The sequence below is a fragment of the Pseudophryne corroboree genome (genome assembly GCF_028390025.1).
Source record: "Pseudophryne corroboree isolate aPseCor3 chromosome 3 unlocalized genomic scaffold, aPseCor3.hap2 SUPER_3_unloc_10, whole genome shotgun sequence".
Classification (NCBI taxonomy): Eukaryota; Metazoa; Chordata; class Amphibia; order Anura; family Myobatrachidae; genus Pseudophryne; species Pseudophryne corroboree.
Genome location: NW_026967494.1, coordinates 1,240,174 through 1,265,786, shown reverse-complemented (window position 1 = coordinate 1,265,786; position 25,613 = coordinate 1,240,174). Strand labels below are relative to the sequence as shown.

The window sequence follows — 25,613 nt, the reverse complement described above, 5'->3', positions numbered from 1 at the left end:
CTTGTCAACATTTAATATATATATATATATATATATATAGATATAAATGAAGACTACGGCGCTTAGGTGCAGCTTTGTGTTATCTATACCTTAAGTGAGAGTAACCTTGTGTAACAGAATAAAAAACACTTCTCAATATATTATATGAGCGGCAGCTTATAGTACATACACATGTGCTTGGTATTGCCAGAGTCAAATATATCCTAAAAACAGTAAGCTATGTACAAATACCGTGAAGCCGTTATGGCCGCTAAACCACGTGCACGTGCTACGCACTTTGTACGCTATTTGCGTACAAAGACTTTGCACGTGGTACGCAAGTAACGTACACGCTGCGCTGGGTGTACGGAATACACGCAGCGAGCGTACACACAGTCAATAACCTTTTAAACCTTAAACACAGAATATGCTTATACTGTAAACCTTAGTACTGAGATACTGCAATGATGTAACACTGGTTAACCTTGTTGTTAAGCAAGCTGTTTGAGCGATTGAGATGCTCAGAAACCCTTAGTAATAAATGGTGAAATACACAACACTTGGTAAGGATCCAACACCTTCTTAGAAGATTCTTTAGTATATATATAAATATATATATAAGGGAAAAACAATTACAGCTTATACACTACAAACCTAACATCAATATCTAAACAGAATAACAAGAAATAAGATATAAACATTAGCAATGCGATCGCAAATACAAGCACACATATATAGAATGAATGGCATACACAAAGAGAAAGAATGGCTATAGTGAACTTACATACATGGGAATAAATCGCAGTCCTGGAAACCAGCCTCCAGCCTTCAGTGTGAAAACTTTGCAGAGAGTGTGAGACTGCCCCAGCAATGGTGGTCCTTATATTTACAACATACAGTAACAATACAATGGTCCCTACAATCTCATTGTTCATTGGACACAGGAATGTTTCTCTGCATTATTACAAAAGGTCATAGGTGGGTTCATACAAGGGGGATGTGTCTCTCTCCAACTGCTCAGGTGGGAGGTATCCTCAGGATTCCCACCGCATGTGTAATAAAACAGCAAATACATTTAAAGTCCATAAACTACTTTTATACATAGCTATACGCTGGAGCGACCGATCTCTTCCTAACCAACACCAAAATATTACTAGTAAAATAATCTACAGCTGGATACTAAACACCACCGCTCAAACTCTATCTGACCCTTTGTATGATGCAAAGAGGAATTCCCTTGTCCACGAACCGCTTACACTGAACAAACTTGCTGATATTGTTAAGGGGAATATTACCTATAAAACACACTATTTTGTTTAACTATGTAGCGATCGAGTCGCTCACTAGACGCACACAAACTCTACCATAAATGCGCATACCACGCGCCAAAGCGCACGGCTGTGGAAGCGCCGTCACGCAACTGCGAATATGCGCACGCACGGGAGAGCATGTGTACGCGCAGCGGGCATGTGCATGGGGTTAGTGCTAGGCATGGTGGATTATAATATTGTTCGACTTTGACAGTATGCACACACATAAGTATTTAAAAGAATTGGTGAATACAAGCGCCCAAGAGTGTAATTTGTATAACAAGGTGAAAATAATGAAGGTATCAAGAAAGGCTATGGTAAAGCCAGTTTAGACAACTTATCTTAAAACCAGAGAAGCTTAGTTTAAGGGGTACTTCTTTGTCCCTTAATACATGTAGAAAAAACAAAGAAGAGCAAACATAGTGTGTACCGTTTTAAAATTTCAAAATCATATCACTGCCGAGAGTCATTAGGCTCAATTAGGGAACCAGCATATTCCCAAGGTACAATCAATAAATAGCCTGGGCAGTGTATATATAAAAGATATAAATATTTAATACACGAGATGACGTAAAAGAACATAAAAATACATAAAAGTACAAGAATAGCTGTATATCATGCGTACAGAATAAAAGATTATATCAAGCTTATCTGTCCATAAAATATCTGTAATGCATGCGTACAGAATTCAGAAATATATATGGCTTATCTGTCCATAAGAGGAAGTGTCAGCAGGTAGTCCCAACGCGTTTCGTCCGTCATCAACAGGACTTCATCAAGGGCTGACGAAGCTGTCAGAGTAACGTCGGAACACGCGTGTGGGCAGCGTTTGTCCGCGATTTGTCTATGTCCTTGCTCTAATATTAATGAAATGTTTAACCAGTTCTGTTTAATGTGACTAGTAAATTCCACTAGCATTTATGGTACTAGCTAGCAGATAGACAGGAGATTAAGCTACAGCTAACTACACTTCTTTCAATGTTTAGTTCAAACAGTATCAGATTAACTAACAAATGTTCTGCTGCAGTGTAACAGATAGACAGTGATTGCCTGAACGTAGCAGACAAGTGCTGTGTACTCAAGTCAGTAAGCCAGCAGTGATTCTGAGGGTTGGAATTTAACAAATAGACAGGAATGCAACATTGTTTCACAGCTAATTCCCGAGGCTGCCTGGCAGTCATTTAGAGACATACAAGATACAAGTTAACCAGTGCAAATAGACTGAGTATCTTGGCATTAACCAGTGCAACAGATATAGGAATATTATAGAGAGCAGTTGACAGGCTGTGCCATTTAAGAATAGTCGACACAATTAAAGGGGCATGCTTATATCTCTAAGGGCAGCAAGGAATCTATCAATATGCAAGGTCTCGTAATTCAAAAATTCAAAGAGAGATGCATTTATAAAATGAAAACACTTCCTTTCCGATTTAGATATACTTATTCCCTCATTACCAAAGGTGCCACCCCTAAGTGGCGTATTAGCATCCTGCATAGTTGATGAATACTCAATATATAGACATTAATGAGTGAGGAAGATATTCATCCCCACTGATTGAATAAGATATGATCCTGAATACAGATGCCTCATGTGACTACAGGGAGTCTCATTAAAGTCTTATTAAAGCTACAAGCACACCTCTGTACTGCATTCTACTAAGTATTGTCTATAAGTATAATAATGAGGAAGATATTCATCCTCACTGACTGAATAAGATATGATCCTGAATACAGATGCCTCATGCGACTATAGGGAGTCTCATTAAAGTCTTATTAAAGCTACAAGCACACCTCTGTACTACATTCTACTAAGTATTGTCTATAAGTATAATAATGAGGAAGATATTCATCCCCACTGATTGAATAAGATATGATCCTGAATACAGATGCCTCATGTGACTATAGGGAGTCTCATTAAAGTCTTATTAAAGCTACAAGCACACCTCTGTACTACATTCTACTAAGCATTGACATGAAGTATAACAAGCCTATAAGTACTAACCAGTATATTGAATGTGTGTTATGATTCCTGTACTCCAGACCGAAGGAGATCTTATGGCAGGGATCTGAGTACAGGAAAATAAGCTGGTTGTGGGAGCTGGATAGCCTAGTAACCCCTGGCGCCCTAACTCCGTTGTCTCGCCCGTGTTATCAGAAATCCCCTGCGAGACTATGGTTGCTTGAGCCCATGGCAGCCGCGTTCGAAGGGCGGATTATGTCTGCCCAACCCCGATGCCCCCGCAGGTCTTAATGGGAGACAAGGGGAAGTCCGAGACAGGGTGATAACAAGGGGCCCTCTGACTAAGCAACCAGGCCAGGGGTTACAAGCTAACTAACTAAATCAAAAGGTATGTGCGGACTAGCCGCCAGGGAAAAGGACAACCAAAGATCCACTGATCCGACACTCCTATCCGGCACCGCAGGACACCAGAGTGGATCTGTGGAAGCGGAATCCTCCGCAAAAGCTCCAGAACACAATTAAACAAAATAATAAATAGTAAGCGGACAAGCCGCAACACACGGCTGCGCCGCGACTCACGAACACCACCAGATGTTAAAGGTGCTCGGTCAGACTCCAGGAACAGATAGTAAACTTCCGAGTACAGGATCTCCGAGGTCAGGAACAACCAAATAGACCGGGACTGGGAACTCTCTGCAGCAGACACAGGCAAACAGGAAGCTATCACCGGCGTCTGTAAGAAGTCCTGAGGGTGCCTTTATTCAGGCACCCTCCAATCAAGATCCAGACAGGACAATCAAATAGAAATGCCGTGCAGCTTGCATGCTGCACGGCCAGCACATAATCAGGGTAATGAGGATAGCCCCAGCAACGGGGAACGCGGCTGCACGTGGCGTCCCCGTTGCTAAGGCCAGAGGCGGCTCCGTGCGCCCGGCGTCTTAGCGTTGCCAGGGAGCCGGCGGCTGAACGCGCACGGCGTCCCTGGTTGCTAGGCGCCGGGCCGCACGGCCGAGCGGACCCCGGCGCCTAACAGTACCCCCCCCTTGAGGAGGGGTCAAGGAACCCCTAAAGCCAGGTTTCTGAGGAAATTCACGAAAAAATGCCCTTTTGAGCTTTGGGGCATGAAGGTCTTCATCCAGGACCCACGACCTTTCCTCTGGCCCATAACCTCTCCAATGCACCAAAAAATAAAGCCGACCCCGGGACAACTTGGAATCGAGAACCTTCTCAACCAAGAACTCTTGCTGACCCTGTACATTAACTGGTGATCTCCCCTGAGATTTTTTACGAGGAAATCTGCTGGACGAAACATATGGTTTAAGCAATGAGCAATGGAAGGTATTTCCGATCCGTAAAGTTTTTGGTAAACGTAACCGGAAAGCAACTGGATTGACTTTTTTGATAATGAGAAATGGTCCAATAAATCTAGGACCCAATCTGGCTGAGGTTTGTCGAAGTTTGATGTTACGAGTCGACAACCACACCCTGTCTCCTACTTTAAAAGTGCACGGCCGCCGGAGCCTGTCAGAAAATTTCTTTTCCCGGAAAGCTGCTTTTCTGAGAGCCAGGTGCACTTTTTTCCAAATAAGTTTAAGATGAGAGGTCAGGGCCAGAGAGGAGACAGAGGAATGTTGAAAAAATGAATTAGCTCTGGGGTGGAAACCAAAAACTGCAAAAAATGGAGACACATTGGTGGAGGAATGACAGGCATTATTATAAGCAAACTCCGCCAATGGAAGAAACTCAGACCAGTCATTTTGGAGTTTGGCCGAGTACAGACGCAAATATTGTTTTAGAGATTGGTTAACTCGCTCAGTCTGTCCATTGGATTGTGGATGATAGCCGGAGGTTAATGATAATTTCATCTTTAACGAAGCACAAAAAGACTTCCAAAATTGCGCAATGAATTGTGGACCCCTGTCAGAAACAATATCAGTGGGTAACCCATGGAGTCTGAAAACATGACGGAGGAACAAGACTGCCAATCCCTGGGCAGATGGCAATCGGGGAAGAGCAATAAAATGGGCCATCTTGCTAAAACGGTCCACTACCACCCATATGACTCGACATCCGGCTGACAGAGGGAGATCCACCACAAAATCCATGGAGATATGCGACCATGGCCTAAGAGGAACTTTCAAGAGCATAAGTTGACCAATAGGCAAAGAACGGGGAACTTTATGCTGTGCACAGACCTGACACGAAAAAACAAACTCTTTAATGTCTTTGGAAAGACCAGGCCACCATACTGAGCGGGATACTAATTCCAAAGTCTTAGCGATTCCCGGATGCCCTGCAACTTTGCTATCATGAAATTCCGCCAAAACAGTTGCTCTCAAAAACTCAGGAACAAAAAGACGACCATCAGGAGTATTTCCCGGAGCTTGATGTTGAAGCAACTTTAATTGGGAAAATACATCCTGTGTGAGACCTGCCTGAATGACTGAAGGCGGAAGTATGGGAGTAACAGGACTGTTGTCTTGAACCGGAAGGAAACTGCGTGACAGGGCATCTGCCTTGGTATTCTTGGAACCTGGTCTGAAGGTGATAATGAATTTGAAACGAGTAAAAAATAAAGCCCAACGAGCCTGTCGGGCATTCAGTCGTTTAGCCGATTCAATGTATTGAAGATTTTTGTGATCAGTCAAAACTGAAATGGTGTGGGTAGCTCCTTCAAGCCAATGTCTCCACTCCTCGAAAGCCCATTTAATAGCCAGCAATTCCCGGTTACCAACATCGTAGTTGGATTCTGCAGATGAGAATTTCCTGGACATAAAGGCACAAGGATGTAACTCAAGGGAATCTGGATCCTTCTGAGAAAGGATAGCCCCTACTCCAACCTCCGAGGCATCCACCTCAACAATGAAAGGTAATTCTGGGTTGGGATGTCTAAGGACAGGGGCTGAGACAAAGGCTTGTTTTAAGGCCTGAAAAGATAACTCCGCTTCACATGACCAATTGGTAGGATCTGCTCCCTTCTTAGTAAGTGCCACAATGGGAGCAACTAGGTCAGAGAAAGAGTGAATAAATCTTCTATAGTAGTTTGCAAACCCTAAAAAGCGCTGAATTGCTTTTAAATTGGTGGGTTGCGCCCAACTAAGGATGGCTTGGAGCTTTTTTGGTTCCATTCGGAATCCCCGAGGGGAAATAATGTACCCTAAAAAGGATACTTCCGTGACATGAAATTCACACTTCTCCAGCTTAGCATATAAGTGATTTTCACGTAATCTCTTTAGCACCTGACGCACCTGGGTAACATGTTGTTCCACGGAGTCAGAATATATCAAAATATCGTCTAAATAGACCACGACGAATCTTCCCAGAAACTCACGGAGCACATCATTAATGAGATCCTGGAAAACTGCCGGAGCGTTAGATAGGCCGAATGGCATGACCAGATACTCATAGTGGCCCGACTGAGTACTAAATGCCATTTTCCACTCATCCCCTGACCTGATTCTGATGAGGTTATATGCTCCTCTAAGATCAATTTTAGAAAAAATAACAGCCGAACGTAGCTGATCAAAGAGGACAGAGATCAGCGGCAGAGGGTAAGTATTCTTTACTGAGATTTTATTCAAAGCTCTAAAGTCAATGCAGGGTCTGAGTGAACCATCCTTCTTCTCTACGAAGAAAAAACCTGCACTTAAAGGGGATTTAGATGGCCTGATAAACCCTTTCCCAAGGCTTTCTTTCACATACTCATTCATGGCCACAGTCTCAGGACCAGACAATGCATATAACCTTCCTTTAGGCAACGTGGCACCAGGAATTAACTCAATGGCACAATCATAAGGCCTATGGGGAGGCAAAATATCCGCATTGCCCTTGGAAAACACGTCAACGAAATCCTGGTATTCCCCAGGAATATGTGCGGAACTGGCGGCAGCTACTCGGATAGGAAGCGTAATACATTCTTTATCACAGATGGTACCCCATTGTAGGACCTCCCCAGACTGCCAATCAATGATGGGATTATGAAAGGCCAGCCAAGGATGACCCAGAACCACAGGAACTGCTGGACAATGGGTAAGGAAAAACTCAATTTTTTCAGAATGCAGAGCTCCCACCGAGAGCAAAACAGGAGGTGTACATAGAGAAATAACCCCATTGGATAAAGGACTCCCATCTAAACCATGCATGGTGATACACCTACCCAAGGTTAGCTGAGGAATACCTAAGGCCTTGGCCCATGTTAAATCCATAAAGTTTCCTGCAGCTCCACTGTCCACAAAAGCAGAGACCGAGGAACAGAGGCTGCCATAGGAAACTTTAGCAGGAACCAACAGTGAATTATTTGAGGAGATGAGCTGCAGACCAAAGTGAACTCCCTCACAACTCACTTGGTCAGGGAGTTTCCCAACTTGTTTGGACAACTACGGGCAAAATGTCCCTTACCTCCGCAGTATAAACACAGACCATAATTTTGCCTCCTGGTTCTTTCTTCCGGAGACAATTTGGAGAGACCAATCTGCATAGGCTCCTCTATGTCTACAGGAATGGAAGGAACCCAGGGAGAGGACCCGACAGACGCCCCTTTTTCAGCCCTCCGCTCTCTGAGCTGACAATCTATTTTAATAGATAGCTCCATGAGGTTATCAAGGGTCTCAGGAGCGGGATACTGGAGGAGACTGTCTTTTATAGCTTCAGATAAGTCGAGGCGAAACTGACTGCGCAGGGCTGGGTCATTCCAGCCACAGTCGTTCGACCAACGGCGAAACTCCGTACAATAATTCTCTGCAGGATTCCTACCCTGTTTAAGAGCACGCAACTGACTTTCTGCGGACGCCTCTCTATCAGGGTCGTCATACAATAGCCCTAAAGATTTTAAAAAGGCGTCTACAGACGATAAGGCCGGATCGTCTGTCTTTAAACCAAAAGCCCAGGTCTGAGGATCCCCCTGAAGTAGAGAAATAATAATCCCAACCCGCTGAGCCTCTGTACCTGAGGTAACTGGTCTTAAACGAAAATACAGTTTGCAAGATTCTTTAAAATTAAAAAACTGTTTTCTATCCCCAGAAAAACGGTCAGGCAGATGCATTTTTGGTTCAGGGATGACCCTCGGGGAAGTCCGTAACAGATCTTCCTGTGACCTCACCCGGAGGGACAAATCCTGAACCATCTGAGTAAGTTCCTGAATCTGACTAACAAGAAGCTGGCCAGGGTTTGGCCCAACACCGGTGGGATTCATAAGGCCGACAAAAATCTCCCAACTAAAAAGTGAAAAAATTTACTGTAAGTTAAATCTTTTCTTTTGTGGCCGGTGATAATGTTATGATTCCTGTACTCCAGACCGAAGGAGATCTTATGGCAGGGATCTGAGTACAGGAAAATAAGCTGGTTGTGGGAGCTGGATAGCCTAGTAACCCCTGGCGCCCTAACTCCGTTGTCTCGCCCGTGTTATCAGAAATCCCCTGCGAGACTATGGTTGCTTGAGCCCATGGCAGCCGCGTTCGAAGGGCGGATTATGTCTGCCCAACCCCGATGCCCCCGCAGGTCTTAATGGGAGACAAGGGGAAGTCCGAGACAGGGTGATAACAAGGGGCCCTCTGACTAAGCAACCAGGCCAGGGGTTACAAGCTAACTAACTAAATCAAAAGGTATGTGCGGACTAGCCGCCAGGGAAAAGGACAACCAAAGATCCACTGATCCGACACTCCTATCCGGCACCGCAGGACACCAGAGTGGATCTGTGGAAGCGGAATCCTCCGCAAAAGCTCCAGAACACAATTAAACAAAATAATAAATAGTAAGCGGACAAGCCGCAACACACGGCTGCGCCGCGACTCACGAACACCACCAGATGTTAAAGGTGCTCGGTCAGACTCCAGGAACAGATAGTAAACTTCTGAGTACAGGATCTCCGAGGTCAGGAACAACCAAATAGACCGGGACTGGGAACTCTCTGCAGCAGACACAGGCAAACAGGAAGCTATCACCGGCGTCTGTAAGAAGTCCTGAGGGTGCCTTTATTCAGGCACCCTCCAATCAAGATCCAGACAGGACAATCAAATAGAAATGCCGTGCAGCTTGCATGCTGCACGGCCAGCACATAATCAGGGTAATGAGGATAGCCCCAGCAACGGGGAACGCGGCTGCACGTGGCGTCCCCGTTGCTAAGGCCAGAGGCGGCTCCGTGCGCCCGGCGTCTTAGCGTTGCCAGGGAGCCGGCGGCTGAACGCGCACGGCGTCCCTGGTTGCTAGGCGCCGGGCCGCACGGCCGAGCGGACCCCGGCGCCTAACAATGTGCCAATTCCCAGGCAGAAGAATAATACCTGCATGCTTTATTTACACTATTTACCATTGATGACATATAACAAAGAACATAACCTGATATGAGAACGAATGTGATTGAATAAGATCTACATATCCGACATTAAAGAACCCCATTGAGATTGGAAAAAACAGAGTGATCTTCCTGTATGATTGATATGGTACATATCTGCATCACATAATGTACATGCTAGTGGGATTAGATCAGCAGCTATAACGTAATCATAAGAGCGAGATAATCCCGACACTGCACGTATTAATAACTAGTCATATATATATATATATATATATATATATATAGATTAAATGTTGACAAGAATTATCAGACTGGTGTACAATTAAGAGCAATAATAGATAATAGGACATAGGAACAAATATGCGGATACACTTTTAATCTTTAATTACATTTATTATCTTTATTGCACTTGTGGTATATGTTGTATATGTCTTGATTTTAACCTCTATGTTTCGTCTACACTCATAGTTTGTGTGTTAGTTATTGTCACACTATTTTAAACCTTATATGAATAAAAGTTATATTTTAGGAATTTTTCAGACGGGTGTGACAACCAGATTACTCCCTTCTTTGTGCATCGACAATACAGCCTCTCTCTCTTTCTCCATATGTATTCACTTTAGCTGTAGTTGATAGCACCCCCATTATTAAAGGTAAATACCTGTAAAAACAAATTGGGGTCAATTTCGGAGCTTTATACTCCAAATCTTGTATCAAATAATTGAGTGTGTGCAGATACAACCCTATTCTCTAGATATGAGGATACCAAGATACTTCAGGTGAGAAGGCATCATTTTTATATTCCACGCTCCATCGTCCGCTCTCATATGTTGGTCCGTCTTATTTATAAACAGTAGCTCTGATTTGCTCACATTTATCTTATAACCTGATATACTACCGAACTGAGAAATTAAATCCAAAATAACTGGTATAGAATGGGCCGGGTTAGACATATAAAGGAGCATATCATCTGCAAATAGAGATACTCTAAGGTCCCTGTTACCTATCTTAATTCCTTAATATGTCAGAAGTTGTCGTATAGCAATAGCCAAAGGCTCCAGTGCTAGTATAAATAATAGAGGGGAGAGGGGGCATCCTTGATGGATGCCCCTCATTATCGGGAAGGGGTCAGAGAGTAAACTGTTACATATAAGTTGTGACTTGGGCTGTGTGTAAAGAGTCTGCAGAAAACCCACAAATTTAGGGATGGAGAAACGCAGCAGTACATCATACAGGTGGTCCCAGAGCACCATGTCCGAATGCCTTTTCCGCATCCAAAGAGAGTATAGCCAGCGGAGCGATCGACACGGTGCCCTGAGAGCCTCCCACCACTAACAACACCCTCCGCACACTGACCGCAGAGCTTTTTTTGGTCAACATTTTGTATTCGATATTCAATAATGAAATTGGCCTATATGATCCAGGCTCAGAGGGATTCCTGCCAGGCTTAAGAAGAACCCTGATGTGCGCTGTGTTATAATGTAACGGTCCCCTGAGTCTAATATAGAATTAAAAACCAGCAGTAAAATAGGAATAATGCGGGGATTCAAGATTTTATAAAGTTCAGGGGTAAATCCGTCTGGGCCCGGTGCCTTGACCATTATTATATGAGAGATTGCCGAGGCAACCTCCTCGTCAGAAATCTTAGAAATTAGAGAGTCTCCCATAGAATCTGACAGTTGCGGTATAGGCAAACCCTCCCAAAATGAGGCCTCCCCAGCCTTGTGTATGTGCGGATCTGAGTACAGGGTAGTATAATAATTCCTCAGTACCTCCGCTATCTGGGCACTTGATGAGGTAGTAGACCCATCTCCCTTTTTTAAAGGGTAAATCGTTGACGGCTTACGCTGTCCACTCAGCAGGTTGGATAGTAATTTACTAGATTTATTGGCAAATCTATGAATTTTACAGCCTTTTGTAAAAGTGTAAGACGCCTCCATTTTAATAAACAAGTTTTCAAATTGTTGTCTGGCTTTTTATAAGAGGCTTTAGTAGTAATTGAGGGGTTGGATTTATAAAATTGAAAGGAGGAATTCAGCATATCTTGCGCTTGGGTGAACTGTAAAATGGAGCTTTTTTTTCTGGGAAACAGTATGTGATATTATGGCGGCCTGCCAATACAGCGTAGGATTTGTTAATTTTGTCCGTTATCAATATCAAAATCATCCCAAGTTCGGAACACTACCTCTTTCAGGGATTGTGACCTATTAATGGATGAGGGACACCTCCAACGTATTGAGCTACCTCTATCTGGAGCCACTTGTAACTCAATCCAAATAACCGCATGATCTGAAATCGTTATTGGTTCCATCACTGCTTTAGAAATCTTTGGGATGAGAGCTATTGATGTCAATATATAATCTATCCTAGACAGTCGGCCCGTAGCAGCCGATAGGCATGAATAATCTCTGTCTGTCGGGTGTAATGTGCACCAAGAGTCTAACATCTGGAGTTTCCGAGCAAATTCTGGCACACCAAATTTTGTAACTTTAACATTAGAGGAGGTGAGGGATTGTCTGTCAAGATGGGGAAGGGAGATTAGATTCAGGTCCCCACCAAATAACAAGGGTAAGTGTGAGTGAGGTAATGAAATATTGACAAGTTTCGTCAGGAATTGTAAAGAGTACACATTCGGGGCATATACACAAACAGCATCTTTTCATACATCAATTTGCCTATTACATACCGACCCACAGGGTCAATTCCGATATCTGAAGTCTCAATCGATAAAGAGGATCTTGCTATAAGTGCAACACCCCGCGCCTTTGAATTATAAGAGGCAGACATCAGGACTCTTGCAGACATACAATGTCTAAACATAACTTTTTCAGATACATGAGAACACATTTGTGCTTTTTAGGGGAATTTAATCCTACATTCCAGCTACCTACATGTAAGGCCATACCAGCACTTCTTTCCTCATATCAGGGGACAGTTCACTCAATGCATAATTACCTTCTACATTGGAGATAACATCAGAGTTACAGAGATACATAGGAGATGATAGGAGAGAGATAACCCAGTGGTGTTCCAAAATACGAACAGAGAGAACAAGAAAAAACAACAATTGTAACAACATCGGGGATACTTCCATATACAGAAAGCAGCACTAGCCGCTTAGGGAGGAAACCGCACCGGCCTGCCATCTGCTTAATAATAGCTATATGAAGGCAGCATAAAACCATTGTGTAACCAGTGAAGACACAGAATACAATATAGCAGGGGAACATATTTGAGTTGTTCAAACTTAACCAATCAGTCTTGGATTCCATGGGGTGGGGAGGGGTAGGTCCCTGAACATATCAGGAATCTCACTAGTTGGGGAGAGCATTGGGCTGAGCCAGGGAAGAAAAAATGGGTAAAATAAAGTTTCTCATACGTCTGTGAGGATACTGGGGATGACATCAAGACCATGGGGTATAGACGGGATCCGCAGGAGACATGGGCACTCTAAAGACTTTTCATTGGGTGTGAACTGGCTCCTTCCTCTATGCCCCTCCTCCAGACCTCAGTTTTAGAAATGTGCCCAGGCAGACTGGATGCACTCTGAGGAGCTCTCCTGAGTTTCTCTGGAAAGACTTATGTTAGGTTTTTTATTTTCAGGGAGATCTGCTGGCATCAGACTCCCTGCTTCGTGGGACTGAGGGGGCAGAAGCAGAACCAACTTCCTCAGAGTTTCATGGCTCTGCTTCTGGCTGACAGGACACCTGTTATGAGCCACGGCTGTGGCTCATTCCTGTTTTGCATTTTGGTTCTGTATTTTATGTTATACTTCTGTTTATGTTCCCCGTGGGTGTCATGGGGTGCTCGGAGCTCACCCTTAAGGAGGGGATACTGTTATGAACCACAGGTAGTGGTTCATTCCTATTTTATGTTTATTAAGTTGTCTTGCATGCCAGGATTTCCTGTTGCTCTGTTTTAGTATGCTCTTGTCTGCTGCCGCTGGTTAGTCTGTGTAATTGCAGCTTGTTCCATGTGTTCAGCCTCACCTGGCTGCTAATTGCATCTGGTCAGGTTGGAATCATGCAACAAGGCAGCTGCATGTGATTATTAATTAGGTCTCCCTGTTATATGCTGGCTGAGGGCAGTTCGCAGATGCTGGTGATATTTCTAGCTTTCCAGTCTGCTTGAGAGCTTAGCTTGTTCCTGCCAGTTCCAAAGCTTCCTGTTTGCCTGTGTCTGCTGCAGAGAGTTCCCAGTCCCGGTCTTTTCGGTTGTTCCTGTCCTCAGAGATCCTGTACTCTGAAGTTACCATCTGTTCCTGGAGTCTGACCGAGCACCTTTAAACATCTGGTGGTGTTCGTGAGTCGCGGCGCAGCCGTGTGTTGCGGCTTGTCCGCTTCTGTTTATTATTTTGTTAAATTGTGTTCTGGAGCTTTGCGGAGGATTCCGCTTCCACAGATCCACTCTGGTGTCCAGCGGTGCCGGATAGGAGTGTCGGATCAGTGGATCTTTGGTTGTCCTTTTCCCTGGCGGCTAGTCCGCACATACCTTTTGATTTAGTTAGTTAGCTTGTAACCCCTGGCCTGGTTGCTTAGTCAGAGGGCCCCTTGTTATCACCCTGTCTCGGACTTCCCCTTGTCTCCCATTAAGACCTGCGGGGGCATCGGGGTTGGGCAGACATAATCCGCCCTTCGAACGCGGCTGCCATGGGCTCAAGCAACCATAGTCTCGCAGGGGATTTCTGATAACACGGGCGAGACAACGGAGTTAGGGCGCCAGGGGTTACTAGGCTATCCAGCTCCCACAACCAGCTTATTTTCCTGTACTCAGATCCCTGCCATAAGATCTCCTTCGGTCTGGAGTACAGGAATCATAACATTATCACCAGCCCTACCACAAAAAAGAAATAAAACACTTTTTTTTTCTTTTTTGGCCCAGTCCGGTGTTTTGAGATCCAGTCCGGTGTTTTGAGATCCAGTCCGGTGTTTTGAGATCCAGTCCGGTGTTTTGAGATCCAGTCCGGTGTTTAGAGATTCAGTCCGGTGTTTAGAGATCCAGTCCGGTGTTTTAAAAAAAATAATAATAAAAAAAAAAAAATTTTTTAAAAATTTAAATAAATAAAATAAAAAAATGTCCAGCCTTGTCTAGTCTTGCCTTGTCTAGTCTTGCCTTGTCTAGTCTTGCCTTGTCTAGTCTTGCCTTGTCTAGTTTTAAGTCCTCCTATGTCAACTATGCAAGCCCTGCAGGCATCTCTCTCAGCCCTGAACTCTGCTGTCAGTGCTCTGAAACCTGAGCGACTAGCAGTTTTGCAGCAATCTTTGAAGCAACTACAAAACCTTCTGACTAAAATCTTGCTCCTCTTGCCAGAAGTCGTTGAGAGTACATCTATCTCTAAAGAGACTCTTGTTCACAGTATGGTGACAAGAGAATCCTCTGGTTTAATTGAAGAGAAAAGGTTTAAAAGTTTTCTGCGGCCCAGGCTCTCAGAAGAGGAGCGTCTGCGTCGCAGAAACTTAAACTTGTGCCTATATTGTGGGGGTTTAGGCCACTATCTGCAGACCTGTGAGTTGCGCAAGCCAAAGTGTGGTGACGAGTCTTGCCCTCTGGCCAAGTTGAGTCAGGATACAAGACCTACTCCTGTCCCTACTGTGGCAGACGTACTTGTCACACAACCCACACTAAAAAACTCTCTGTCCTATAATTGGGGTCCTTGGGCAAGGGAGCCCCAGTATAGATTCCGGAATCAAAAGAGAATGTTTCTTTCCTCTCTTGAGGTTCCTGTTGAAGCAGAGTTGCAGGGTCCTGGAGTGGTGCCCGTAGCCCAGGGTCCTGGAGTGGTGCCCGTAGCCCAGGGTCCTGGAGTGGTGCCCGTAGCCCAGGGTCCTGGAGTGGTGCCCGTAGCCCAGGGTCCTGGAGCGGTGCCCGATGCCCAGAGTGCTGGAGCGGTGCCCGATGCCCAGAGTGCTGGAGCGGTGCCCGATGCCCAGAGTGCTGGAGCAGTACCCGATGCCCAGAGTGCTGGAGCGGTGCCCGATGCCCAGAGTGCTGGAGCGGTGCCCGATGCCCAGAGTGCTGGAGCAGTACCCGATGCCCTAGCTTATAGAGGGACATCAAATATTATAGTTCAGGTGTCCATACCGGAAGGGGTCTCAGAAGCTGTTACCCCAGGTAGGGATTTGAAAAGCGCAATCCCAGAAAGGGTATCTAAAACCATAGTTCTTGAAGGGAACTCGAGAAGCAAAACCCCAGAAGGGATCTTTGAAGTAATATCCCCAAGTGGGGTCTCGAGAGACGCAGCCCCAAAGAAGGGTCTAGAAGTCGCTTCCCCAGGAAAGAACTTAAGAAGCATAGCATTAGTGGAGGATCTGAACGTTATTGCTTCAGCAAAAGTCCCGGAAGTCATAGTCCCGGGAGAACTTTCGATAATTATCGACTCAGAGAGGGAGGCCGATGGCCCGATCCCAGTCAGGGAGGCCAACGGCCCGGTCCCAGTAAAAGAATCCGAGGTGCTGACCCCAGCGGGGTTCCCGGAAGCCACTGCCCCAGCGGGGTTCCCGGAGGCCACTGCCCCAGCGGGGTTCCCGGAGGCCACTGCCCCAGGTGGGGTTCAGGAAGTCACTGCCCCGGGTGGGGTTCAGAAAGTCACTGCCCCGGGTGGGGTTCAGAAAGTCACTGCCCCGGGTGGGGTTCAGAAAGTCACTGCCCCGGGTGGGGTTCAGAAAGTCACTGCCCCGGGTGGGGTTCAGAAAGTCACTGCCCCGGGTGGGGTTCAGAAAGTCACTGCCCCGGGTGGGGTTCAGAAAGTCACTGCCCCGTGTGGGGTTCAGAAAGTCACTGCCCCGGGTGGGGTTCAGAAAGTCACTGCCCCGGGTGGGGTTCAGAGAGTCTCAGCCTCAAGTAAGGGCAATAGTGACCAGGTCCTAGCAAAGCACTTCAGTCAGTCAGATGGGAAGGAAACAGATCCTGACTCTGATATCTCAACATCCATAATCTTTGATGGGGACTTAGCCCAATTTCTGGCGCTTTACAAACACTATTACATTATTATGTTGTCTAGACCATTTCTGGGCATCACTCCAGAGAACCTTGTTCTCTATCTTATTTATTCTTTTAAAGGAGAGCCTTTTGAGTGGGTGACCAGCCTAATGAAAGCTGAAGATCCCATTCTTCAGGATCCCCCAGCATTCAGTGATGCAATTATTAAAAGATATGGTTCCAAAGAAATTGGTTCAGGTTCCTCTAAGTCACCCGTCTTGTCTGCTGAGATTCCACCAAATACTGTAAACTCGGCACAAGAGTCCCAGCCCGTTGTTTTGACTGCAGGATGTGCTTTTCTGACTTCTTCTTCTTCTAATAATAGTACTTTGCCAGAAAGTTCAGCTCCCAAGGGTAAGAAACCTGTCTCTGATTTGAACGCAGCCTTGTTGGGTGGTACCATCAGTTCAGACAATGTTTGGGGAATTACCTTGGTCAGACCTAAAGAGCTTTGTAAAAAGAAGAAGAAGAAAAAGAAATAATTTTTGACTCTTGCCTTGATAAAAAAAAAAAAGATTTTTTTTTTTTCCTTATCTTGTGTCCAGTGGCCACCGTCAGGGGGAGGGCACTGTTACAAGCTGTGGTTGCAGCTTGTTTCTGTTTTCGTGTCTGTCTGACCAATGTGTCAGGTTTTTTTTTGTATCCCTTGTTCTGGATAGTCTGAATTTTGGGGTCTTTTGACCCCTCCTCAAGAGGGGGGTAATGTTATGAGCCACGGCTGTGGCTCATTCCTGTTTTGCATTTTGGTTCTGTATTTTATGTTATACTTCTGTTTATGTTCCCCGTGGGTGTCATGGGGTGCTCGGAGCTCACCCTTAAGGAGGGGATACTGTTATGAACCACAGGTAGTGGTTCATTCCTATTTTATGTTTATTAAGTTGTCTTGCATGCCAGGATTTCCTGTTGCTCTGTTTTAGTATGCTCTTGTCTGCTGCCGCTGGTTAGTCTGTGTAATTGCAGCTTGTTCCATGTGTTCAGCCTCACCTGGCTGCTAATTGCATCTGGTCAGGTTGGAATCATGCAACAAGGCAGCTGCATGTGATTATTAATTAGGTCTCCCTGTTATATGCTGGCTGAGGGCAGTTCGCAGATGCTGGTGATATTTCTAGCTTTCCAGTCTGCTTGAGAGCTTAGCTTGTTCCTGCCAGTTCCAAAGCTTCCTGTTTGCCTGTGTCTGCTGCAGAGAGTTCCCAGTCCCGGTCTTTTCGGTTGTTCCTGTCCTCAGAGATCCTGTACTCTGAAGTTACCATCTGTTCCTGGAGTCTGACCGAGCACCTTTAAACATCTGGTGGTGTTCGTGAGTCGCGGCGCAGCCGTGTGTTGCGGCTTGTCCGCTTCTGTTTATTATTTTGTTAAATTGTGTTCTGGAGCTTTGCGGAGGATTCCGCTTCCACAGATCCACTCTGGTGTCCAGCGGTGCCGGATAGGAGTGTCGGATCAGTGGATCTTTGGTTGTCCTTTTCCCTGGCGGCTAGTCCGCACATACCTTTTGATTTAGTTAGTTAGCTTGTAACCCCTGGCCTGGTTGCTTAGTCAGAGGGCCCCTTGTTATCACCCTGTCTCGGACTTCCCCTTGTCTCCCATTAAGACCTGCGGGGGCATCGGGGTTGGGCAGACATAATCCGCCCTTCGAACGCGGCTGCCATGGGCTCAAGCAACCATAGTCTCGCAGGGGATTTCTGATAACACGGGCGAGACAACGGAGTTAGGGCGCCAGGGGTTACTAGGCTATCCAGCTCCCACAACCAGCTTATTTTCCTGTACTCAGATCCCTGCCATAAGATCTCCTTCGGTCTGGAGTACAGGAATCATAACAACACCATTAGCTCTTGAAGGGAACTGAACGCTAACCGTGTCTAGATGCTTACTCCCACAGCGCGCCGTCACCCCCTCGCAGAGCCAGAAGTCAGGTGAGTATGAGAAGAATGATCTTCTATCAAGTAAGTGACGACTGAGGTAGTGCGGCTGGCGGGAGCGCAGCATGCCATTGCTGCCCACACACACAGGCACTGCAGGTCGCGGGGGGGGGGGTGCCCTGGGCAGCAAGAAAAATACCTCAAACTGGCTAAAAGGGGGCATAAGATGCCGTTGGCACAGCCCTATCCCCTCCAGTATAAATAATAAGTCATATACTGAATGTAAGGACGCGCCATTGTGGGGGCGGAGCTTCTTCCCCAGTCAGCCAGCACACTACTCAGTGCCATTTTCTCTCTTTCCTCAGGCTGCAGAGAACACGCTGGTCCTCTCCTCCACTTCTGACAAGAACAGGGTGCTAAAAAAGGTGGGCAAAAAGCGATTGAGGTGCATTTGATAGTGTATATTACTATTTAAAAGCAATTTTGGGCTGTGGACATACTGTGTTCACAGGCAATACTGGCGCTGGGTTTGTGAACTGGCTGCTCCTATCCTGTGTCCCTCTGACAGATTTTAGTGTGGGTCTGTCCCCAAAATAAGTCCCAGTGTGTCTGTGAGTGTGGTGTACACGTGTGAGGCATGTCTGAGGCAGGGAGTTCCTCCCCGGAGGAAGCCACTTTAGGGACACAGAGTTCTGAGGTGGTGGCGCTACCGGCACACCAAGAGCCTGCATGGGTGAAAGAGCTATGTGACAGTATGCATCTGATTAACCGTAGATTGGATAAATCTGAATCTAAGGCTGCATGCTGGAGAAAATCTGTGGAAGTTGTGATTTTTCAGGATGCTGTTATTCCCTCTGGGTCACGTAAGAGACCATTTGCAAATGTCATAAACACTGGTACCGACACAGATTCTGATGCTTGTGTCGACGATAGTGAATCCAGAGAGATAGATCATAAATTGGCAAAAAGAATACAATATATGATTGTGGCTATAAGGGACGTGTTAGAGGTTACAGAAAGCACTCCTGTACCTCAGGAAAAAGCTTATTTATGTAAGGAAAAGAAATCCAAAGTCACGTTCCCTCCTTCACACGAACTAAATGCTCTGTTTGAAGGGATGTGGGTGAATCCTGATAAACAATTTCGTATTCCCAAAAGGATTCACATCGCTTATCCTTTCCCGGTCGAAGACAGGAAAAAATGGGAGTCACCCCCTATGTTAGATAGTGCACTATCCAGGTTGACAAAGAGGGTAATTCTCCCTGCTCCTGACACGGCTTCTCTTAAAGAGCCGGCAGACCGCAAAATGGAAACGACATTGAAATCCATTTATGTTACCAATGGTACACTGATTAGGCCCACTATTGCCTGCGCGTGGGTGAATCGCGCTATTGAAAAATGGTCAGAAAGCGTGTCATCAGAAATTGACACAATTGATAAAGATGAGATACTCCTTAAATTAGGGATTATCAAGGACGCTGCCGCCTACATGCTGGAAGCAATGAAGGATATTGGACTATTGAGTTCACAAGCCGCTACCATGGCAGTATCGGCTAGGCGGGCGTTGTGGATTCGCCAGTGGAACGCGGATGCAGATTCCAAAAGAAATATGGAGGCTCTCCCATATAAAGGTGAGGCCTTATTTGGCGATGGACTGGATGCGTTAGTCTCGGCGGATACTGCAGGTAAGTCGACATTTTTGCTATCTGCACCTGCACCAGCAAAAAAGACCTATCACCTGCAAATGCAGACCTTTTGGCCCAATAAATACAAAAAGGCGAGAGGTTCCCCCTTCTTTGCTGGTAAGGGAAGGGGAAAGAAGCCCACAGCGGCTCCAGGTTCCCAAGAGCAGAAGTCTACCCCTACTTCTACCAAATCCCTAGCATGACGCTGGAGCACCCTTGCGGGAGGCCGCTCGGGTGGGGGCACATCTCAGTCTCTTCAGCCAGGATTGGATTCTATCTGGCCTGGATCCCTGGGTGTTGCAAATAGTGTCACAGGGATACAAACTGGAGTTTCAAGACGTTCCCCCATGCCGATTTTTCAAATTGACCTTGGCAGTTTCTAAGTCAGAAAGAGAAGCAGTAACAGCGGCAATACAAAAATTATGTCAAGACCAGGTCATAGTCCTGGTACCGTTGTCACAACAAGGGAGGGGTTTTTATTCAAGCCTCTTTGTAGTTCCGAAGCCGGACGGCTCGGTCAGACCGATCCTAAATCAAAAAGATCTGAATTTCTTCCTGAAAAAGTTCAAGATGGAATCACTTTGGGCGGCGATTGCCAGTCTGGAGGAGGGGGACTACTTAGTGTCGGTGGACATAAAGGATGCTTACCTGCATGTTCCCATTTATCCTCCTCACCAGGCTTATCTGAGATTCGTGATTCAGGATTGCCATTACCAATTCCAGACGTTACCTTTCGGTCTCTCCACGGCGCCGAGGGTATTCACCAAGGTGATGGCGGAGATGATGGTGCTTCTTCGTCAGAAAGGAGTCAATATAATCCCTTATCTGGATGACTTCCTGATAAAGGCGAGATCCAGGGAGCAGTTATTACAAAACATATCCCTCTCCCTGTCAATACTCCAGCAACACGGGTTGATCATAAATGACCCAAAGTCACAGTTGGAACCGACGACAAGGTTGTCTTTCCTCGGGATGATTCTGGACACAGAAGTTCAGAGAGTATTTCTTCTGCTGGAAAAGGCTCTGGAAATCCAGAAAATGGTAAAACAGATATTGAAACCATCAACTGTGTCGATCCATCAGTGCTTTCGGTTGTTGGGGAAGATGGTGGCAGCCTACGAGGCCATACAGTTTGGCAGGTTCCATGCCAGAGTATTCCAGTGGGTTCTGTTGGACAAGTGGTCGGGGTCACATCTACACATGCACAGAAAGATAATCCTGTCGTCAAAAACCAGGATTTCCCTCCTGTGGTGGTTGCACAGCGCTCACCTGCTAGAGGGACGCAGGTACGGGATTCAGGACTGGGTCCTAGTAACCACGGATGCAAGTCTCCGAGGCTGGGGAGCAGTCTCTCAGGGAGAAAACTTCCAGGGACGTTGGTCACGACAGGAAGCCTGCCTTCACATAAACGTTCGGGAGCTAAGAGCCATTTACAACGGCCTTCAACAAGCGGTACATCTTCTTCAAGACCGTCCCATGCAGATCCAGGCAGACAATGTAACAGCAGTCGCATACATAAACAGGCAGGGCGGAACAAAAAGCAGAGCAGCAATGGCAGAGGCAACAAAAATCCTCCACTGGGCAGAAAAACATCTACAAGCTCTGTTGGCAATATTCATTCCGGGAGTAGACAACTGGGAAGCAGACTTCCTCAGCAGACACGATCTCCATCCAAGAGAGTGGGGCCTCCACCAAGAAGTCTTCGCAGAGGTAACAAGACTTTGGGGAGTTCCTCAAATAGACATGATGGCGTCTCGCCTCTACAAGAAGCTTCAGAGATACTGTTCCAGGTCGAGAGACCCTCAGGCAGTAGCAGTGGATGCACTGATGACCCAGTGGGTGTTTCAGTTAGTGTATGTTTTCCCTCCACTTCTGCTGATCCCAAAAGTACTCAGGATCATAAGAAAGACAAGGGTTCGAGCAATCTTCATTGCCCCAGACTGGCCAAGAAGGGCTTGGTACCCAGATCTTCAGCAGTTACTCATAGGAGATCCTCTGCCTCTTCCTCTTCGGAAAGGACCTGCTACAGCAGGGGCCGTGTGTGTACCAAGACTTACCGCGGCTACGTTTGACGGCATGGCTGTTGAGAGCTGGATCCTAGCCAGGAAGGGTATTCTTAAGGAGGTCATCCCCACCCTTATTCAGGCCAGAAAGGGAGTAACGTCAAAACATTACCACCGTATTTAGAGAAAATGTGTGTCTTGGTGTGAATCCAAGAAAGCTCCTATGGAAGAGTTTCACTTAGGACGTTTTCTCCATTTTTTGAAGGATGGTGTGGAGACGGGCCTACGATTGGGATCAATCAAGGTGCAGATTTCGACCTTGTCAGTATTCTTCCAAAAACAATTGGCCTCTATTCCAGAGGTTCAGACCTTCGTGAAAGGGGTTCTGCACATCCAGCATCCATTCGTGCCTCCAGTGGCACCATGGGACCTTAATGTGGTATTGCAGTTCTTTCAATCGGATTGGTTTGAGCCTCTACAAAAGGTAGAGTTGAAGTTTCTCACTTGGAAAGTGGTGATTTTTTGACATTGGCATCCGCAAAGCGGGTGTCTGAATTGGGGGCCTTGTCTCACAAGAGCCCTTACCTGATTTTCCATGAAGATAGGGCACAGTTACGAACTCGCTAACATTTTCTTCCAAAGGTGGTTTTTGCTTTCACATAAACCAACCTATGTGCCAGTAGTTACTGACACTTTCTCTGATTCAAAGTCTCTAGATGTGTTTAGAGCTTTGAAAATCTATGTTGCTAGAACAGCTCGTATACGGGAAACAGAGGTTCTGTTTGTCCTGTATGCTCCCAACAAGATTGGGTGTCCTGCTTCCAAGCAGACTATTGCACGTTGGATTAGAAATACGATTCAGCAAGCTCATACTACGGCTGTATTGCCGTTACCGATGTCGGTAAAGGCCCACTCCACTAGGAAGGTGGGCTCATCCTGGGTGGCTGCCCGGGGAGTCTCGGCATTACAACTTTGCCGAGCAGCTACTTGGTCAGGGTCAAACACATTTGCTAAGTTCTACAAGTTTGATACCTTGGCCGATGAGGACCTAAAGTTTGGTCAATCGGTGCTGCAGGGTCATCCGCACTCTCCCGCCCGTACTGGAGCTTTGGTATAGACCCCATGGTCTTGATGTCGTCCCCAGCATCCTCTAGGACGTATGAGAAAATAGGATTTTGATAACCTACCGGTAAATCCTTTTCTCCTAGTCCATAGAGGATGCTGGGCGCCCGTCCCAGTGCGTACTTTACCTGCAGTTTAGTTATTAGAGTTACACAAGTTGTGTTGTATTAGTTCAGCATGTTGCTGCAATTGGTTGATACCTGTTGGCGTGTGTTATGTTGATTGCCACGTTGTGCACCATGGTTGAAGTGTGAGCTGGTATGTATCTCACCACTAGTATGAAAGTAAATCCTTTCCTCGAAATGTCCATCTCCCTGGGCACAGTTCCTACAACTGAGGTCTGGAGGAGCATAGAGGGAGGAGCCAGTTCACACCCAATGAAAAGTCTTTAGAGTGCCTATGTCTCCTGCGGATCCCATCTATACCCCATGGTTTTGATGTCATCCCCAGCATCCTCTATGGACTAGGAGAAAAGGATTTACTGGTAGGTTATCAAAATCCTATTATTACATAATTCAGACAGTTTCACGTAAGATTATCTGACCATTTAAGCAAGCAGAAATTTAATCTAGAACCTTTCTGTCATTTGCTGACACAGGGGTCTCTGGACATCAATCTGAAGTGTTCCTTTGGGTTATGTAATCAGATCCGCATATTAAGGGGGATCGTAATGATCCTTATATGCTTGCAGCTATCAGACATTAGAAACCCCAGTATCTGCAGCTCAGCTGAAATTTATCTTCCAGACATAGAAAATATGAATAATTATGTAACAGCTGCAGTGAAGGTTGATATGAGAAATCTGAAATAAAGAAAGTCTTGACATCAGGGGTATGGGCACTTTGCAGATATCTCCTAAAAGTGATAATGTAAAAGAGAGGTAGAAAGTTTTCGTATGATGGAAGAAACCAGCTGTGAGTTCCTGATCCAAGAATTGCATCGCTGGCCTGTAGTATCAGAACCGAGCATCAAACAAGGTCCAAAAAAGGGACGATAATAATGAACATCTGTAAAAGGAATCTCGTCAATGATCAACCACAGTCAGACAGTCTTGAATCATTATTTTTGGCAGCAGATGCTTCCTTGAGATATGCCTCAGCGTCCAAGGGGGAAAGGAAGTCAACGAATTGTGAACCATTGTACAAGTGCAGCCGCGCTGGGTAAAGGAGGGCAAACTTCCTATTTTCCTGGATTAGGCGGGAACATAACGGGGCAAAGTCACGCCTAGCCTTCGACAGTTCAGCTGAATAGTCTTGAAATAAAATTTTATGACCATCCCATACAAGCTGTTTTATTTTACGAGACGCTGACCATAGTAATTCCTTTCGAAGAAAATTCAGGGGTTTAAATATCACCGGCCGGGTTCTGGCGTCATCCTGTGGTCGGACCGGGCCTAATGTGTGTGCTCTCTATAATGAGGTTGGAGCATCTGTCTTGCACACGAAGCATTTCAGGCAGTGACTTTTTTATGAAAACAAATAAATCTTTACCTTTCAGTTTCCGGTAATCCTTTAATCCTGAGATTCCCTCTACGGGATCTATTTTCTAAGTCTTCAATTTTGTTGTGTAATTGCAATATATCTTTAGTATTCCTAGATGTGGATTTTTTAAGGTTTGCTACATCTGCAAAAGTCTCTCCTAAGCATTGTTCTATGCCCAATACTCTGTGTGAGCTGCGCTAGCTGATTATTGTCAGTCGTTTGTTCTTTAAACAAGGGGCTGATAGCCTGTTTAATGGATGTCACCATTTCTGCATGGGCTGTCTGCTTCTCTGAGGGCTGCTGCTGCAGCTTATCAGGCATTGTTGCACGGGCTACATATGGACCTTTAGTGGACCTTGGAGAAAATCAGCAGATGACGGGACACACAGCACCTGCCCGCATGTGATATTTGTTTACTTCCACTCAGCATTGAGTATTCCACAACCTGGTGAGGACTTAGGATCCCAGAGATTTCACCCATTTAAAGGGATGCTATCCTGAGGATACCTATTCTCCAGTGGTAACCATTGTGGTAACTATCACCATCAGGACTGTGCCATCAGCCCTATCTCCTATTTCCACCATACTCATCTGTAATCCACATGAAATAAGGAACGGACACAATATCTCAGTAGCCGCTCCTGGTGATTCTGGTTGTTGTATAATTTAATTCTAATTTAACCATTTCCTTGAATTAATACTTGTTTGTATTTTTTATTAAATAACCTTTTTTTCCACCTTCAGTCCATTCATCTCCATGTGTTTCAATTAATTATATTGTTTAAATTACTCATATCCAATTTATTGATTGTTAAGCGCTGCTAACTCGTTTGATGTATGTTGTTTAAAGCTGAGCTGTAGCCCTGCCATTTGTTGGTGAGCTGCTATCATAAGGACCTGTTTCACCAGGACTGAGTAACAGCCAACTGGCATCACCCACACCTGGAGCT

At 45.7% G+C, this 25,613-nt stretch overlaps 1 protein-coding gene across 1 annotated transcript in view; it reads left to right on the top strand.

Moving 5' to 3' along the window:
- LOC134983214 (oocyte zinc finger protein XlCOF6-like) overlaps window positions 1-25,613 on the top strand; it is a 126,524-nt gene that overhangs the window by 42,906 nt on the left and 58,005 nt on the right. The gene's annotated exons all lie outside the window — the stretch shown is intronic.